A 6047-nucleotide genomic window follows, 5' to 3' on the forward strand; every position below is an offset into this window, starting at 1 on the left:
ATCATATTCAAACATAAAATGTACTTTTACAAGCCTGACAGAAGGAAAGTTGACTGAAATTTTGGTATTCATGAAAACACAACTCTTATATTGTAAATCCATAGTATTCTTTATTTCCAAAGTGTGACGTGTAAAGCTTTTACAACTCTCGGTCTTAATAATTTAAAGCAACATCAATGGCACTAAAATAAGAAATGGAGGATCAGCTAATAAGCTAATAAGCTGTGCTGCTAAGTCGCTTCAGTCGTGTCCGACTCTGTGCGACCCCATAGACGGCGGCCCACCAGGCTCCCCCGTCCCTGGGATTCTCCAGGCAAGAATATTGGAGTGGGTTGCCATTTCCTTCTCCAATGCGTGAAAGTGAAAAGTGAAAGTGAAGTCATTCAGTCGTGTCCGACTCTTAGCGACCCCATGGACTGCAGCCTACCAGGCTCCTTCATCCATGGGATTTTCCAGGCAAGAGTACTGGAGTGGGCTGCCATTGCCTGTGACATGATTTAAATGATGCCCAATTTTGAAACTTCGCCAGTGGCTCAACAAACTGAGCAGGAGAATTTATTTTAGTACCTCAAGAGGGAACAGTTTGATACATTAACTGCTCTGTATCAAGCCTTTGTCTATTTTTCTCAAAAGTGATCTTAATCCAACATTTTCTTGCTTACATTTCAGCATTGCCTGAAATCAGTATTTCCTCCCAAATTTCTTGATGTGTTTATATTATTTTGGTGTTTTCTGTTTCCCATAAAACTTTTGTGCATACTTTCAGCATGGTTTTCTTTTTGACATGCCTCTTTTTAAATATATGCATCTTAAAAAATAAAGCTTTAGTTTAAACGATTGATCCTATTTGGAAACAAATATGTTTATTTTGTCTATTACATTATTTTTCTTGCTTTCTTGAGATTTCTTTTGTTTTCTCCACTTTATTATGTATGTTTTGGGCATGTACCATTTCTGGTGATTTATTAGATACATATTGGAGAAGGAAATGGCAACCCACTCCAATACTCTTGCCTGGAAAATCCCATGGACAGAGAAGCCTGGTAGACTACAGTCCATGGGATTTCAAAGAGTCAGACAGGACTGAACAACTTCACTCACATTAGATACATATTATATTTTGTTTCTTCTGGTGGTTACTTTATATTTTCCAAATAATAATGTTTGGACTACAGCATTTAGTTTAACAATGTTTAAAGTCAAGTATAAAAGTATAATTCATAATATGTTAATTCATTAAAAATATTGACATCTAATATGTACTGTCTTGCTATACAATGCAAGTATGAAGTAAAATATTAGTATTATGGATTTTATTATATTGTGTATGACTCAAGAATATAATAAGATTTTATAAATATCATGATATTAAGCTAGTGGAAAAAATGATTTCATCTACAAATTCATTCTGTGACTATAAGCCAAGTATGTTGCTATTATATCATATTAAGAGGCTTTAGAGATTGGCACTCTAACCTGTCCAAGAGAGTTGAATCCTCATGAAAAATGTTATTTAGAGGTTATTTTGGAAAGGATGGGGGAGTGAAAAAAAGGAGAGAAAACTGTAAATTCACAAAGCTAAAAATGTCAGTATGACTTGAATAGGAAAAAGCAAAAGCAAAAAAGAGAAAATATTGCTCTACCTGTTTGGTCTGCCAGAAATATAAGCTTGCTTCAGGTCTAAGAGAAATTGTCCATTTCTCCTAGAAAGTTTTCTTGATGTAACTCTAAGTTTACTTAGTTTTCATTTCTATGTGCTCTTATATTAGTGTAAGGTTTTCATATTTGAGTAAACTCCAGGAGTTGGCAATGGACAGGGAGGCCTGGCGTGCTGCAGTCCATGGGGTTGCAAAGAGTCGGACACAACTGAGAGACTGAACTGAACTGAAGGTTTTCACAATGGCATAGGAAGAGTAATTTAAAGAGTGCTTTAAGAAACATGATTATCCTATATTGATTTACTATTTCCCAAAACTTTCCTTTTGCAGTGGTTTAACCTGTCATCTTTGTATGAATACACGAAGATAAAACCAAAATGTAGGCAGAAAAACTGACTAAGGAACAATCTGATAGCTCTAATACATCTACCATTTTAAACATTGGTTCTTTTATTTTATGGTGACTGGAAGTTTATTCTGGGAAGAAAGTTTAACAGGTAATATAAATGCATATATTTCAGGTGTGACAAAGGTCAAGAATGAAGCATCATTAAATATGGGAAGGTTGAATCTCATATTCACATTGAAGTGTGAGAGCCTCAGTCTTTCCATTATGTCACTTCAAGATCACTGGCAGCCTGTTATGTAACCCTCCAGGGTGTAGATTACTGGATTTTTTTCAGCAAAACATGAAAGCTCCTCAGGAAAAAAGCTATGAACCTGATAACTGTCTCCAACGAAGCAGAGGTTCCAACCTGAGGACTCAAAATAAATGCTACCAGTTGATGAGACTCACCAATCACTGGTATTTAGAATCAGAAACTTTCCACAACCTCTTTCTTAAGCGTAAATTAATAGTCAATGGTTATCATACATTTCAGTAACACTTTCAAATGAAAGGCAAAAAATCTTTAAAAATAAAAATTGAGACAGGCATTATCGAAATAATACATTTGAAGCATATATTATAATATACAAATATATAACATATGTGTATTAAGTATATATAAAAATATTGTTCTCAGAGTCACAAAACTCAGAGAAAGTAAGATCTTGTAAAATCCATCAACAACAGCACTACACAGTGGTGTAGTGTTAGTGTGATTTTGGAAAATACAGTTGAATTTTCTAGAAAATGAATCCAAAAAATGAATTGACTCAAGATGAGAAAAAATTTTAAACACAAAGAGAAGAAAAAGCCCAGAAGATTCAATATCTGGCAAAAAGTAATTGTAGTAAAATAACAAGGACCATGGATGGGAAGAAATGATCAAAAGTTAATAGAAGAAAATTTCCAAAATGAAAGTTCATGGCCATAGATTTCCAGATTCACAATGCCCAGTAAATGACTTCACAAAACAAGGTATCAGTCAGTTCAGTTCAGTAGCTCAGTTGTGTCCGACTCTTTAGGACCCCATGGATTACAGCATTCCAGGATTCCCTCTCCATCACCAACTCCAGGAGCCTTCTCAAACTCATGTCCATTGAGTTGATGATGTCATCCAACCATCTCATCCTCTGTCGTCCCCTTCTTTTCCCACCTTCAATCTTTCCCAGCATCAGGATCTTTTCAAATGAGTCAATTCTTCCCATCAGGTGGCCAAAGTATTGGAGTTTCAGCTTCAGCATCAGTCCCTCCAAAGAATATTCAGGATTGATTTCCTTTAGGATAGATTGATTGGATCTCCTTGAACTCTAAGGGACTCACAAGTCTTCTATAACACCACAGTTCAAAAACATCAACTCTTCGGTGCTCAGCTTTCTTTATAGTCCAACTCTCACATCCATATATGACTACTGGAAAAACAACAGCTTTGACTAGATGGACCTTTGTCAGTAAAGTGATGTCTTTGCTTTTTAATGCGCTGTCTAGGTTTGTCATAGCTTTTCTTCCAAGGAGCAAGAATCTTTTAATTTCATGGCTGCAGTCACTATCTGAAGTGATTTTGGACCCCTCAAATATAAAGTCTGCCACTGTTTCATCTGTTTCACCATCTATTTGCCATGAAGTGATGGGACCAGATGCCAGGATCTTAGTGTTTTGAATGTTAATCTTTAAGCCAACTTTTTCACTCTCCTCTTTCACTTTCATCAAGAGGCTCTTTAGTTCTTCCTCGCCTTCTGCCATAAGGGTTGTGTAATCTGTATATCTGAGATTATTGATATTTCTCCTGGCAATCTTGATTCCAGCTTGTGCTTCATCCAGCCTGGCATTTTGCATGATGTACACTGCATATAAGTTAAATAAGCAGGGTGACAATATACAGCCTTGACATACTCCTTTTCCTATTTGGAACCAGTCTGTTGTTCCATGTCCAGTTCTAACTGTTGCTTCCTGACCTGCATATAGGTTTCTCAAGAGGCAGATATTTCCATCTGCCTGGTATTCCCACCTCTTTCAGAATCTTCCACAGTTTGTTGTGATCCACACAGTCAAAGGCTTTGGCAGTCAATAAAGCAAAAGTAGATGTTTTTCTGGAACTCTCTTGCTTTTTTCATGATCCAGTGGATGTTGGAAATTTGGTCTCCGGTTCCTCTGCTTTTTCTAAATCCACGTTAAACATCTTGAAGTTCACAGTTCACGTATTGCTGAAGCCTGGCTTGGAGAATTTTGAGCATCACTTTGCTAGTGTGTGAGATGAGTGCAACTGTGCAGTAGCTTGAGCATTCTTTGGTATAGCCTTTCTTTGGGATTGGATTGAAAACTGACCATTTCCAGTCCTGTGGCCACTGCTGCATTTTCCAAATTTGCTGGCATATTAAGTGCTGTACTTTCACAGCATCATCTTTTAGAATTTGAAATAGCTCAACTGAAATTCCATCACCTCCACTAGCTTTGTTCATAGTGATGCTTTCTAAGGCCCACTTGACTTTACATTCCAGGATGTCTGGTTCTAGTTGAGAAATCACACCATTGTGGTTATCTGGATCATGAAGATCCCTTTTTTTATAGTTCATCTGTGTATTCTTGCCAACTGTTCTTAATGTCTTCTGCTTCTGTTAGGTCCATACCATTTCTGTCCTTTATTGTGCTCATCTTTGGATGAAATATTCCCTTTATTCATCTATCATCACCATTATCAGCACTAAACTTGAAAGCACAGAAACTATAAAATTTTCTTAACTATTTCAGAGCCAGAAAGTAAGTAAATGAAGAAAAACAAAGGAAGGAGAGGTATACATGTCAAAAGGATCAAAATCTTCTTAATACCTATACCTGAGGCTAGAATCTGAACAAAACCTATGACATTTATGTATGAAGAAAATTTCTACCAAGGGTTTCCATTTACTCATTTATAAAATACAGACCATTAAAAAGACTAAGAGCCAAAAGATTGATGCTTTTGAATTCTGGTACTGGAGAAGACTCTTGAATGTCCCTTGGACAGCAAGGGGATCAAACCAGTCAATCCTAAAGGAAATCAACCCTGAATATTCATAGGAAGGACTGATGCTGAAGTGGAAGCTCCAAAACTTTGACCACCTGCTGCAAAGAGCCGACTCATTGGAAAAGACCCTGATGCTAGGAAAGATTGAGGGCAGGAGGAGAAGGGGTTGACAGAGAATGAGATGATTGGATGGTATCATCAACTCAATGGATGTGAGTTTGATCAAACTTGGGTTAGTGAAAGACAGGGAAGCCTGGTGTGCTACAGTTCATCAGGTCACAAAGAGTCAGACACGACTTAGAGACTGAATAACAACAGCAGCAAAGTACAGATTAATAAAAGATTACTTTCTGAGCTTGTAGTGAGGACTAAATGAGTTAATCTTTGTAAAATCCTAGAACTGTGCCTGGTTTACAGTAAGCATAGATATGAACTTTGTTAGAAATAAGAGCAATATTAAATGCATCCTAACCATGTCTATTGTGTCACTGATGAGTAATTAATGAAATTTTCCTTAAGAAAACATCCAAAAGGAGATGTGTACAGTAATTAACATTTAAATAGGATTAAACAAAAATTAGTTAGAAAGACTGCAACCAATTAATTAAAAATTTATGAAGATTTATCTATTTTGAGATTCTTATTTATCAATTATAGGAATTTTTTCTTTTGTTTAAAATAATGTTGTTGCAATATATGTGATAGTGCCTGGCATATAATAGGTGATACATATATATTTGTTGAATGAATTTATCATTTAATGAATTAACAAAGACTATATACCTGGTTTAAGCTATGTGTAAACAAATATTTCCTGGCATTAAAATATTTGATTCTTTGATTTAAAATGCAAATTTAGCAGAGACAAGGAACAGACAGAGGAACCGCAGCTGAGATTTATTTTTCTTTTTTCCAAATCTAGAAGGATCAAAAAAGCAAAGCAAAACAAAAAATAAACGTGAAACCATATAAGCTTCTTAGTGACTATACCAGCCTGATC

The sequence above is a fragment of the Bubalus bubalis genome, chromosome 16 (genome assembly GCF_019923935.1).
Source record: "Bubalus bubalis isolate 160015118507 breed Murrah chromosome 16, NDDB_SH_1, whole genome shotgun sequence".
In the NCBI taxonomy this organism is placed as follows: Eukaryota; Metazoa; Chordata; class Mammalia; order Artiodactyla; family Bovidae; genus Bubalus; species Bubalus bubalis.